The sequence below is a fragment of the Loxodonta africana genome, chromosome 6 (genome assembly GCF_030014295.1).
Source record: "Loxodonta africana isolate mLoxAfr1 chromosome 6, mLoxAfr1.hap2, whole genome shotgun sequence".
Lineage (NCBI taxonomy): Eukaryota > Metazoa > Chordata > Mammalia > Proboscidea > Elephantidae > Loxodonta > Loxodonta africana.
Genome location: NC_087347.1, coordinates 14,644,231 through 14,658,921, shown reverse-complemented (window position 1 = coordinate 14,658,921; position 14,691 = coordinate 14,644,231). Strand labels below are relative to the sequence as shown.

Here is a 14,691-nt window from a genome sequence, read left to right as displayed (position 1 = left end):
TTTAAGGTAGACTAAAATACCAGTTATCCTAGTGAGATAATCTAATGGACTATGTGATCAGGGTCCATCCGGCCAGTCCCAGAGTGGCTGAGTGCAATGGGCTCCTGCCAAGCTAGCCAGTGAAAAACACTTTGCATTTCCCAGTGAGGACATGGAAGACAAGCAGCACAGCTGCTGTGACTTTCATGTCATCAAGGGGCCACTTTGCACCTCTGGTCTTTCCTTTTTCTTTTTCATGTGTATATCCTAAAGAGTTGCTTTTCATATCTTAAGCCTCAAGACCATTCAGGGAGGAGGGAGAAGGCAATGAGGTTAGTGAGTGGGATAAGGATTTACCTTCAACTCCCTCAAGAAACCTAAACCTGTTGCCGTCGAGTAGATTCCTATAGTGGCCCCATAGGACAGAGTAGAACTGCCTCATAGGGTTTCCAAGGAGCAGTTGTGGGATTCAAACTGTCGACCTTCTGGTTAGCAGCCAAGTTCTTAACTACTACACCAGCAAAGGTCCTTCAACTTCTTTATCCAAAAAGAAATTGATGCTCATTCAATCTGTTCTCTATTCCGAAGTGTGTCTCTGCAAACCTTGGAACCAGGGGATGAAAGCGATGGAGAGATAAGGTAACAGGTCAAATAGTTGGATGTTCTGGCCTGCGACTTGTGGAGTGCTATTGTTTCATTTTCCTAACTGAAGGGATTATTTTCAATAATTAGCTTTTTGAGAGGTTATGTGGCTATTTAATCTGTCTATGTCTCTTTTATTAGATCTCTTGAGTATGTATCTAGGAGTGGAATTGCTGGATCATAAGGTATTTCTATTTCTTGTCTTTTGAAAAAGTGTCATACTGTTTTCTGTAGTGGTTGTACCATTTTACAGTCCCACCAGCAATGGAAAAGGATTCCAATCTCTGCACATCCTCGCCAACATTTTTTTTTTTTAATCAGTGTCATTTTAACTGGGGTGAGTATGGTATCTCATTGTAGTTTTGATTTGCATCTCTCTAATGGCTAATGCTCATGAGCATCTTTTCATGTGTTTGTTGGCTGCTTGAATATACTCTTTGGTGAAGTGACTGTTCATGTTCTTTGCCCATTTTTTAAAAATTGGGCTGTTTGTCTTTTTGTTCTAGGGTTGTGATAGTTTTCTATATATTTTAGAGATTAGACCCATATCAGATATGTCATTTTGAATACCGAAGATTTTTTTTGAAGATTTTTCCCAGTCTGTAGGTTGTCTTTTTTACTTTTGATAAAGTCTTTTGATGAGCATAAGTATTTAATTTTTATTAGGTTCCCATTATCTAATTTGTCTTCTGCTACTTGTGCATTTGTAGTTAAGTTTGTTAGCCTACTTTTAAAAAAGATTAGGTCCCATAGTTTTCTCCCTATGTTTTCTTCTAGGAATATTATAATTTTAGGTTTAACATTTAGGTCTTTGATCCATGTTGAGTTAGTTTTTGTGTATGGTGTGAGGTAGGGGTTCCATTTCATTTTTCTGCAAGTGGATATCCAGTTTTGCCAGCACCATTTATTAAAGAGACTCTTTCTTCCCCATTGAATGGTGTCTTAGTCATCTACTGCTGCTGTAACAGAAATACCACAAGTGGAATGGCTTTAACAAAGAGAAGTTTATTCTCTCATGGTTCAGTAAGCTAGAAGCCCAAATTCAGGGTGCCAGCCCCAGGGGAAGGCTTTCTTTCTCTTTCGACTCTGAAGTTAGGTCCTTATGATGCATCAGTCTTCCCTTGGTCTGGGAGCATTTCAGTGCAGGAACCTCAGGTCCAAAGGACACGCTCTGCTCCCCCTTGCTGCTTTCTTGGTGGTATGAAGTTCCCATGTCACTCTGCTTGCTTCTGTCTTTTATATCTCAAAACAGATTGGCTTAAGACACTAATCTTGTAGACCTCATCAGTATAATTGCCACTAATCTTTTTCATCACATCATAGTGATAAGATTTACAACACATAGGGAAATCACATCGGAGGATAAAAGGGTAGACAATCATATAACCATACAAAGGAATCATGACCTAGCCAAGTTGACAGATATTTTGGGGGGACACAATTCAATCCATTACATTCCACCCTTTGGCCCTCCAAAATTCATGTCTTTGCTACATGTAAAACATATTCAACCCATCATATCATAGCAAAAATCTTAAATCAAGTCCAAGTCCAAAATCCAAAAATTCCTCTTCATCTGTGAAATCCAGAATACAAGTTATCTGCTCCCAAAGTGCAATGGCAGAACAAGCACAGGCTAGACATTTCCATTACAAACTGGAGAAAATGGAGAGAAAGAAGACATAATAGGCACCAAGCAAGTTAGCAGAACACATTACATTAGCCGTTAAGGCTTTGAAAATAATCCTCTGTTCTCTGAGACAATTTACACAATTACCCTGCCCTTCAGGCTCTTGATATTGGGCACACTCTCTGGATTCTGAGTAGAGACCCCTAGGCTCTGGGCTTCAGCTCTGCCTTCCAGTCCCACTGAGACAGCAACCCTGCTCCCTGGGCTTTAGGGGCACCATTCTCCTAGCCCATCTGAGTGGCAACTCCACCTTAGAAACACCAGAGGCCACGGCTCCACCCTTTGCAGCCCCAGAGGTCTTGGCCATACCTTTTGAGACTGAGGCAGCTCAGTTCCCAGTGTTCCTGGTCTCTTCAGCTTCTTCTTCCTGGTTTCTTGGCCTCTCGGCCCTCGGGCCTCACACCCGCATCTGCCCTGTTGGGGCAAGTGTTCCAAAGCTCTGTAGCTCCATCGATAAGTGCCTGGAGGCACCCCACCCTGCCAGTAAACTTTGGCCAGAAGGCACTCAGCTCTCATACTCCGTGGGTCGGCTCTAGTACTGTCTGATGCTGGTCTCCTGGTTCTGCTGCTGTAGGTCGTCTGCTGCTGCCAGTCCTTTGCTGCTGCTGGTCCTCTATCCATGGACTTTGATCCTTTGTTGAAAAACAGTTGTCCATAAATGGATGGATTTATTTCTGGGTTCTCAATTCTATCTCACTGGTCTCTTGGTCTATCATTGAACCAGTACCAGGCTGTTTTGGTTACAGTGGCTATATAGTATGTTTTGATATCAGAGAATTGGACTGTATATTTTTTTGCATGCCCTGCTCTGGCAGTCCTTTCTTAGGTGCTGAACTTTAAAATAACTTGCTATGAAAGAATTTAATTGAAAGTTCCCTTAGCACTGAGGATATCAGCAGAGAATAGAAGAGAAAATACGATAGAAACGCAAAAAATATTTTAGAGGAAAGTCTTGGTTCTAGATTTTTCTTGGCTGAAGAGGTAAAAAGGTTTGGAAACCTTGAATTCTCAAGGGAAAACAAAAGCTAAAGCTTGAATTGTTCTGCCAAATTTGATTTTTTTTTTCCAGTTTTTGATGTTTGTACGGACTCCCCAGAAAGGTATAAGCATATTGATTTGGCAACAGAGAAGACGTTTAAATCAGATTATACAAAATAGTAGCCAAAAGGAGGATAGGAAGATTGATGGGTAATTTTCATCTTGAGTTCTTCTGTTTTGGATAATCGTATTACAGAAATGCATTCGTGTCAAATTAAGACACAACGGATTTATGGAAAGCTGACGGAAATGTCTGGAGATGATTGATGTGAAAGTCCTTAGAAAAGATAAATGCATCCAAATAGTGTTGACTAATGGAAATGGATTTCATTTATTCAGTTAGGGAAAGAAAGAGATGCATTTTGTATCGAGCATACCACAGGCCAGAAGGGGTGTATTTTACAGCCCAGCATTTAATCTGTGTCAGACTTTGGGAGAAAAGTATATTCCTCTTCATTTTACTAACAAAAAACTGAGATATCAAAAAAGGTTAAATCTCTGGGGGTTTGTATCAAAATAATCCAAAACAGGAAGGGAGAAGCGTGTAGTGATATCAGATTAAACAATAAATCGATAACCATTAAAGTGAGTGATGGGTACATGGGTCTTCATGACACTATTCTACTTTTTATATATTTGACATTTTCCAACATAAAAATATTTTTAAAAGTCACTAATGAACATCAAGATTCAAACCCAGATTTTGCTGATCCCAAGCTTCTACTCCATTATATCATGCTTCAATAATTTCTGAGAAACTGGAGAGTTAATTCCAAGCTGGATAATAAATCAAGAAATTCCAATTTTACTTTAGAAAGTAACAATTGCTTTTTTATTACCTCAACAAAGTATTAAAACTATCCGAATCTTAGTTTTAATATTTATATCCTTCCTTCTAATGTAAAGGTGTGACAACAAAATAGATTTTTTTTTTTTAATGTCCTGGCGTTATTTCATTTAACTGTGTTTTCTGAAATGATTCTCTTTTTCTTTTTAAAGAAGAGAACTCAATATTCTAAACATTTTGTATTAAATATTTATAGAGTGATATAAAATTAACCATTTTGTCTATGACAATGAGTCATTGTTAGTTGCTGGGGAGTCTACTCCAACTCACGGAGACCCCATATGTTCAGAGTAGAACTGCTCCATAGAATTTTCAAGGTTATGAACTCTCAGAAGCAGATTGCCAGGCCTGTCCACCGAGTTGCCTCTGGGTGGGTTTGAATTGCCAACGTTTGGTCTAGTAGCCAAGCTCTTAACCGTTTCTGCCACCCAGCTAACTAAGCTTTAGTAAGACTGAGCTTTAGCTGGGGTGGGGCAAGGAAGAACCTTTAGCAACAGGTAATGAGAACCACTTAAATGGTGATGATTTTACGGCTCTGTCTTAGGTATTTCTTTCATTCTTCCACTTGTTTAAGGAAAGGATATCTGTGGAATGAAAATGTTCCTTAAGAAATAGAATGTACCTTACATACTTCATATTTATTTTTCTCGATAAAAGGTATTCCATTGAAAAAAATCATGCTAAATGAAAGCAGCCAGATCCAAAAGGCTATCCATATGACCTATCTACGATTCCATTCATATGACATTTTAAAGAGACAAAGCTACAGGGATGGAAAACCCACCAGTTGTTGCCAGGGGCCAGGGATGTGGGCCTTGTCTGGGATGATGGGACTAATCGTTCTATATCTTTATTGTGGTGGTGGTTACATACTGTATGTGTGCCAAATTCATAGTGGTGCCGTGGTTAAGAACTTGGCTGCTAACCAAAAGGTCAGCATGGGACAGTTCTACTCTGCCCTATAGGGTCGCTATGAGTTAGAACTGACTCGATGGCAATAGGTTTGGTTTTGGTACATAAAATGTATGATTTTACTATATGCAAGTACACCCACTCCTCACTTATTGACATGGTTAAGTTCCAAAGACCAGGTTGTTATGTGAAATCGGTGTTATGCAAAAATGGAGGATGACCATGTGAGATCACAAAATGGAGGATGACTACATCATTACATAACTGCCAAATCACATCATTACATAAACTGCCAAATTACATCATTACATTACTGTTAAACCACTGAGAATCACAGCCCAGCCAAGTTGACATAAAACCTTAACCATCACAGCCAGCTTTACTCTTGACTCATAACTTGGCATTCGTTACAGCCAAATGTACATCAGTAATGTGCAAAATAGACAGTAGATTTTTTTCTATTGTTGTAAATGCGAAATGTCAGATAACGAGATATTTGACAAGTGAGAAGTAGGTGTAATAATGTAAGAAGCCCTGGCCGCACAGTGGTTAAGTGCTTGGTGGCTAACTGAAAGGTTGGCAGTTGGAGCCCACCAGTGGCTCTGCAGGAGAAAAGACCTGGCAATCTGCTTCCGTAAAGATTTCAGCCCAGAAATCCTGTGGGGCAGTTCCACTCTGTCATCTAGGGTTGCTATGAGTTGGAATAAACTTGATGGCCCATGACAACAAATAATAAGGTAAATCTTAATAAACCTGATACTTATATATCGAAATGTATGTTTCAAAATGTGCCCCTGTGTCAGTGGGAGAACAGAAGTCAATGCCACTTACCTGAATGCTGATCAGGAACCCTAATCCACCATCGTCAACCACCATCACAGTCGTTAGAGTCTGGACCATTAAGGCAATGAATGTGCTGATTCCAAACACCGGGGCATAGTGTTTCATGCTGAGATTAACGGGAATCTGAAATCCGACATTGTACAAATGGAGTTTTAAAAAGAACACACACATGGGGTTTTAAATACTGAGCAGTGAGTTGCATTGTTCTAAAGGCTTTGCTCTGCTGAGGAAGCCCAGTTTCTTGCTCAGAGCTTTTCTCGCAGAGATAATTAGTCCAGGGAAAGAAAGGGAAATATGAGAGCTAAATGTTGTATTTTAACGTACTATGGGATGTGATATGTTTTGGTAAGAATTTAAAACTAGTTAACCGTTTCTAAATTAAACCAAACATTCCAAATACTATGCAACTAGAGAACACTGAGTATTATTTGATATAGCTATGACATCGTAATCACTTTTTAGATTAAACACATCAATAAGAGAAAAAAGGTCAATTCAATGGATTTCTGTCTATCTGGAGTTTCATTCACTGGGTCATTGATTGTCAAAATTAGCAGTTTCAGAGTCTAATGGGTGAATTTTTCTCTGGAAAACCACAAATTATTTCCTTTCACAGTTGGTTCAATCTGGCAATTAATTCATTTTAAATAATTACACTTTAAAAAAATTTATTTAGTCAGGCAAGATTGACATATATGCATTAGAGTTCTTTCATGTAATTTGGCTAAAACATTTATAACTTAGATCTGTTTAAAATATGAAACCAAATGAAAACTTTTAACTATTTTTTACTTTACCTTCAAAATTTTTCACCTTAAAGAACAAATACAAGTATTTAAAAATTATGTGACTCATGATAAATGCATTAGTTATATGCTAAAATTATAAAAATTATAACTAAACATAACAAAACCCATAAATAGCCACCCATTGCTGTCAAGTCAGTTCCAACTCATAGTGACCCCATAGGACAGAGTAGAACTGCCCCATAAGGTTTCCAAGTGGAGTCCTGTGGCACGGTGGCTAAGAGCTCAGCTGCTAACTGAAAAGGTTGGCAGTTCAAATCCACCAGCCACTTCTTGACCCTAAGGGGCAGTTCTGTTCTATACTGTTGCTATGAGTCGGAATCAACTCGACAGCAACGGGTTTGGTTTTGCTTTGGAATCTTTATGGAAACAGACTGTCACATCTTTCTTCCACGGAGTGGCTGGTGGGTTTGAAACACCAGCCTTTTGGTTAATAACTGAGCACATAACCACTGCCAACCTTTCAGTCAGCAGCTACATAGCGCTTCACTGTTTGCCTCACCCAGGGCCTCCCTCCTAGCATGTAGCACAGTGCTTATCACCTACTTGGAATTCAGTAAAAGTTCAATCAACTTTGTAAGAAGCCATCAGGGCTCCTTATAAATAGCCAGCATAAACCAAACTCATTGTCATTTAGTTGACACCTACTCATAGCAACCCTACAAGACAGAGTAGAACTGCCCCGCAGGGTTTCCAAGGACTGGCTGGTGGATTCGAACTGCCGACCTTTTCATTTGCAGTCAAGCTCTTAACCACCAGCCACCAGGTCTCCATAAGTAGCAGCAGTTCCCACAAAGCGAACATCTTATCAGGTGATCCAAATGGTACTTCTAATCCCAGGTATTTCTTGTTCAGCTAACAATTTTTTCCCTTGAACAAATCTTACACTCTGTTGATGCCTTTGCAGATTTCCTTTTAATATATAAATTATTACATGTGGTAATCTCGATTTAATGGGTACAGACGCCTAAGAAGCTTGTCAGTGATTACTTGGTATTGGACAAGACCTGTGTATGTGGCAGATTTGGATGAAGACACAACAGTCCCAAGGGCAGGCGAAGCGCGGCTTTGAATCCTAACATTTTCAGACCAAAACTGAAAATTACTTTCTGAGGTCTCTGAAATTACACACAATCACACTATCTAAAGCATTTCAAAGCTCCTCCTGGGTCATTTCTCAGTAGCATCCATCTGGCCACCATAAAAACATAGAGCTACTGTGCAGAGAACGTTGTCCACAGCCAGTAAGTTCCTGGAAAAAGCATTGTTGTATTTATGTTCTTCCACTGGACGTTTAGCACTCAATATAGGTAAACTTTTGGGATAGTCCATAATTTAACAAAATAGAACCATTTTTAAAAGTTTTTGATCATTTAAGTACCACTTTTTTTTTTTTGTAGACTGTTCAGTTCTAGGATATTTAGTTTATGAATTTCTAATTTATTCTTTTTATAGATATTTATAAATTTAAATTCTTTGGTGAAATTCTTCATTTTTTCATCTATTTACATGTCCATATGAATAATTATCTTTAAAGCCATTATATTTTATTTTATTAATTGTTTTAAATTATTTTAAAAGATTGTTACAGCACCTGAATCCATGATGAATTGGCATCTATTTTCCGTTTTATTTATTTATATCATTTTCTCATCTTTCACAGATTACCTGATTATTTTTGATTGAATAAAGACATTGTGTATGAAAAAAATCTTAGAGGTGCTAGATAATGTTATCTTCTTGAGGGGATTTCATTTTCTTCTGGCAAGCAGATAGAGAAGGATTTCCCTAATCCAGTCACCCAAACCAAACCAAACCTGGTGCCGTTGAGTCAATTCCAGCTCATAGTGACCCTATAGGACAGAGTAGAACTGCCCCCTAGGGTTTCCAAGGAGCGCCTGGTGGAATTGAACTGCCAACTTTTTGGCTAGCAGCCAACCTCTTATCCATTGTACGAACAGGGCTCCTAATCCAGTCAAAACCAAACCAAGCCAACCCATTGCCTTTGAGTTGATTCAGACTCATGGAGACCCTATAGGACAGAGTAGAACTGCACCATGGGGTTCCAAGGAGAGCCTGGTGGATTTGAACTGCTTACCAGTCGATTTCTTAACCACTACGCCACCAGGGTTTCAGGCTGACCTATTTCTAGCTTTGTCTTATTAACCCTTCCAGTGGTTTTAACTGAAAGCCTGGGGTATTGACTAGGGTCCCTCCTCCTTAAGAGACTATAAAGTCCAATTTTGCCTTCTTAGCACCATGAGGTTATAGACTGTCTGCTTAACTTTGTGGTTGTGTCCTGCTAAAGGAGCCCTGGTGGTGCAATGGTTAAAACCCTTGCCTGCTAACTGAAAGGTTGGATGTTCAAACCCACTAGTGGCTCCAAGGAAGAAAAGACCCAGCAATCTGCTCCCATAAAGATTACAGCCTAGGAAACCCTATGCGGGCAGTTCTATGAGTTGGAATTAACTACTAGATGGCACACAACAACAACATGCTCTGCTCAGCTGGAAGTAAGTTATTAAAACCATCTTTATATTCCTAGCATACATATATGTATATATATGTATGTATGTGTGTATATATATATGTATATATACAAAACAACCAAACCCAAACCAGTTGCTAAGTCAATTCCAACTTAATGGTAACCCCATGTGTGTCAGAGTAAATCTGTTCTCCATAGGGTTTTCTATGGCTGATTTTTCGGAAGCAGATTGTCAGGCCTTTCTTCCCAGATGTTTCTGAGTGGGTTTGAGCTACCAACCTTTCAGTTAGTAGTTATATAACGCTTAACCGTTTGCCCCACTCAGACTCCATCCTAGCATATAGCACAATGCTTATCATCTACTTGGAATTCAATAAAAGTTCAATCCACTTTTAGACAACTAGACTAGAGTACTTGAAGGCCAAAGAGCATATTGAAGATTATGCAGCCAATACCGCTAGGTCAGGAAACCCTGGTGGTGTAGTGGTTAAGTGCTACGGCTGCTAATCAAAAGGTCAGCAGTTCGAATCCACCGGGTGCTCTTTGGAAACTTGGGGCAGTTCTACTCTGTCCTATAGGGTTGCTATGAGTTGAAATCCACTCGACGGCAATGGGTTTGGTTTTCTTTGGTACTGCCAGGTCAAAGAAAATAAACTCAGATTTTTGCCTTATCTTCAATGAACTTGTTAATTAAAATAAAAATTGCCACATAGGAAATAAGAAGCAACACCTAATCACTTCAGTGTTCGCCTAGCAACCCACCACCTCTTCACCTCATCTTCCCTTTTAAATTACTCTATGGAAATATTTCACAGTTTTAAACCACTGTGTGATATAGTGTTTATTATCTTTATATGTAGTTTTACAGAGCAGCTTCACTTCTATAGGTGTACTGAATATGGTTGATAAATGATTTCCAAAGGAAGTAGATGCCCTATAATTATTCAAGCTGGTAAGGAAAATTGGGGATGAAAACTAAACTTAGTGATAATTAGATAGACTTACATCTTACTATTTATATAGCTAAATAAAAAATATCAAAACCTAAAGAGATATCATGGCTTAATAATTGTAAGAACTTTGATTCCACCCCCTCCATTAGTAATCTTAGTCAAATCCCAAGACAAAAAGATATAGTTTCATTTAGTTTTCAAAAAGGAAATCCTCACAACTGGACTGATAAAAAACACCATGATAAATGGTGAAGAAATTGAAGTTGTCAAGGCTTTCATTCTACTTGGATCAACAATCAATACTCATGGAAGCGGCAGTTAACAAATCAAATGGCATATTGTATTGGCAGATGTGCTGCAAAAGACCTCTTTAAAGTGTTAAAAATAAAGATGTCACTTTGATGACTAAAGTGTGCCTGACTATTGTCTTTTCAATCGCCTCATATGCATGCTAAAGCTGGACAATGAAAAATGACCATCAAAGAAGAATTGACACATTTGAATTGCATTGTTGTCAAAGAAGAATACTGAATATACCCTGGACCTCCAGAAGAATGAACAAATCCGTCTTGGAGGAAGCACAGCCAGGATGCTCATTAGAAGCGGGGATGATGAGACTTTCTCTTGCTTACTGTGGACATGTTATCAGGAAAGACTAATTGCTAGGAAAGGACATCAAGTTTGGTAAAGTAGAAAAAAAAAAAACCAGCAAAAACAAGAGAAACCCTCCATGAGCTGGACTGACGTAACAGCTGTAACAGTGGGCTCAAACATACCAATGATTTTGAGAATCGTGCAGAACTGGGTAATGTTTCCCTCTGTTGTACATAAGGTCACCACAAGTCAGAGCTGACTCGATGGCAACTAACAACAATGATGTAGTTCCATTGATTAAAATAGGAATATACTTCCATTAGGAGCCCTAGTTGTACAATGATTAAGTGCTTGGCTGCTAACTGAAAGGCCGGCAAAGGAACCCACCAGTTGCTCTGTAGGAGAAAAGACCTAGCAATCTGCTCCCATAAAGATTTCAGTCTAGGAAACCCTATGGGTCAGTTCTACTCTGTCCTATAGGGTCCTGTATTCGGTATTGACACAACAAGACACAACAACAACATAGTTCTATTGTGTTTTATATAAAACATTAAATATGATATTGCAAGATGCTATTCAGTAAAACTGAAAGAGTTAAAAAAAAAAGTATTTTCTTGCTTCAGGCTTAGAAAGTTGAAAGAAATGATAATACTTATGCTGCATGGTTATAAGAAGCATGTAACCTGAATATCAGAAGACACCCAAATATTACTTGTGAAATTCATGAGAAATAGAGAGCCCGCATCTGCTGCCAAGAAGACCCCCAGTGCCAGCTCCCCTAGGAGGTTCCAGCTGGCTTTCACGTAGACCCCTGTGAAGGTTGCCATGGCCCCTACAAAGAAAGCAATTGGCGCCTATTACATTTTCTTATTCCGTGTATAATAAAGTTGCATTATATAAACACTGAACTATTTCTAGGCAATGGTAAAAAATGCTGACTTATTGTGAACTTTGATTGAATGAAAAGTCACTTGATACAGCTTTGTAAACCGTACACATCTCTTTCTGTTAAAGTTTCTAATAACCCCTTGGAGTTTGGGTTTCCATAGTTCATGGGTTAGAAAGGGCCAATGGAGGCCATTTTTTTCTTTCCTCTTCCCTTGGAGGATGATGAAACTCAGACTCAGAAGGTTGGAGTGGGTGCCCAAATTCATCAGCCTGGAGTTTCCCTACCTATACTGCCAACTCTTTCTACCATACCCTTTCTACGTGCCATATTGCTGATGCTTGCATTGGTGGTTCAGTGGTAGAATTCTCCCATTCCATGTTGGAGATGGGGGCTCAATTACCAGGCCAAAGAGCCTCACGTGCAGCCACCATCTGTCTGTCAGTGGAGGCTTGTGTGTTACTAGGGTGCTGAACAGGTTTCAGCAGAGCTCCTAGACTAAGACAGACTAGGAAGAAAAGCCTGGCAATCTGCTTGCAAAATCAGCCAGTGAAAACCCTATGGATCACAATGCTCCGATCTGCAACCTATCGTAGGATTGGCGCAGGACCAGGCAGGATTTTGTTCTGTTGTGCATGGAGCCAACTCAATAGCAGCCAATAACAACTACTAGCTAGGATGGCTTATCTCTCCTTTCCCCTTTCTCAGAACGTGGGGATACTTCATGGTTTAAAATCAGGAAAGGTGTGTGTCAGGGTTGCAGCCTTTCGCTGTACTTATTCAATATGTATGCTGAGTAAATAATCCGAGAAGCTGGATTATATGAAGAAGAACGTGGCATTAGGATTGAAGGAACACTCATTAACAACCTGCGATATGCAGATGACACAACCTTGCTTGCTGAAAATAAAAAGGACTTGAAACACTTACTGACGAAGATCAAAGACCACAGCCGTCAGTATGGATTACACCTCATCATAAAGAAAAGAAAAATCCTTACAGCTGGACCAATAAGCAACATCATGATAAACAGAAAAGATTGAAGTTGTCGAGGATTTCATTTTACTTGGATCCACAATCAATGGAAACAGCAGTCTGGAAATCAAATGACATTGCATTGGGCAAATCTGCTACAAAAGGACTCTTCGAAGTGTTAAAAATCAAAGATGTCACTTTGAGGACTAAGGTGCGCCTGACCCAAGCCATGGTATTTTCAATCACCTTGTAGGCATGTGAAAGCTGGACAATGAATAAGGAAGCCCAAAGAAGAATTACACATATGAGTTATGGTGTAGGAAAAGAATATTAAATATACCATGAACTGCCAGAAGAACGAGCAAATCTGTCTAGAAGAAGTACAACCAAAATGTTCCTTAGAAGCGAGGATATCAAGACTTCACCTCTCGTACTTGGGACATGTTATTAGAAGGGACCAGTCCCTGATGAAGGCCATCATGCTTGGTAAAGTAGAGGGTCAGTGAAAAAGAGGAAGACCCTCAATGAGATGAGTTGACACAGTGGGTGCAACAAAGGGCTCAAACATAGTATCAATTGTAAGGAGGTGCAGGATCAGGCATTGTTTGGTTCTCTTGTTCACAGTTTCACTATGAGGGATAACTGACTTAACAGCATCTAACAATAACAATTGTGAAAATTAGATAAGCAAATTCTTAGTTTTAATACAATGTAATAAGAATTGTAAAGAGCTCTGATCTTAACCCAAATCTAACCCGATTCCTAACACAGTGGTTCTCAACCAGGGATATTTTTGTCTCCCAGGGGACACGTGAAATGTTGGAGATATTTTTGGTTGTCACGACTTGGAGAAGGGTATTCTACTGGCATCTAGTGAGTGGAAGAGCCAAGGATGCTGGTAAATATCTTACAACGCACGCAAAGAATTATCCAACCCAAAACATCAAGAGTGTTGTGGTTGAGAAACCTAGACCCAAACCCTGACCTAACTCTACCCAGGTGCTTGGGAACATATGTGGCCATAAGACATATTCCTAGGAGGCAACTGTGTTATAACATGCATTATATAGATGTTCTCATATTGTGTTCCTACAGTGTGCTGTGAGCTGAGTAGTCGATTGTTGTCAGATTTCTCTCTATACTCCCAGCTGTCCTTCTTAATCACATAGCTTAATTCGTTTGAGACCTTGGGCCAACAAACCAATCCCGTTTCTCACGGTTTTGTCTAAAAATTTGACACTAATTAGAGTTCTTCTTATCACAAAGAGACAAAAGGAGATTTGTGTTTAAAGGACCTTTGAATAATGACTTTCATGAAACATTTACCTTTTTTTTACACCTGCTCTAAAGACACATTATCTGGAGAGGTGGTTTTTTTTTTTTTCTTTTTTTATCTCCCTTCCTCCCTAGAAACAAGCATTTAGAGAGGAAATAAATTAACCTTACCAATCCTAGCGCAAGTTTCTAGAAATCAAACTGGACTTCTCAGAAAGGAAAATGAGAAGAAAATTTGCTCAACAATGGGACCTGAAATGTTCAATAAATATGTGGGTGTGGAACATCCCAACTTCAAAATAAATATCTTCAAAGTCTTATTTGATGTGAAAGTATTGTTGTGTCAGGAAAATACGTGTGCATTGTTGGGGGAACTTCAAAGCTGGCTGGAGGCTCCGCCCTTCTATCTTGAGAGCACAAATATTCGCATCAGCCTACCTCTCCCTTCCGGCTCACACCTCAGTCCCTTTGGGGAAGTGTTTCAAATTCTGCAAAGTGTGTTCTGGAAAAAAGAAAGAGTGCATGGACAGCTCTCTAAAAACCCAATCGTTCTGTAGCTTCTCAGCTGGGAGGGAAGTTTTGCCAAAGCAGAAAGCCTAGGAGGGGGTTAAAGGGTAAATCCAGTAGTGGAAGCTGGAAACCCTCAATTCCTTCCCCAAGAAGCTTCTGGGGGCTTCTCTAGGTCCCTCAGTCTCCCTGCCTTTTTCATATTGCATAAAATGCAGCAACAGAAATCTTCGTGTAAGTAAGAACTGAATAGACA

At 39.4% G+C, this 14,691-nt stretch overlaps 1 pseudogene; it reads right to left on the bottom strand.

Annotated features, from left to right (window-relative positions):
- LOC100663255 (thiamine transporter 2-like) overlaps nt 1-14,691 on the bottom strand; it is a 34,387-nt pseudogene that overhangs the window by 5,825 nt on the left and 13,871 nt on the right.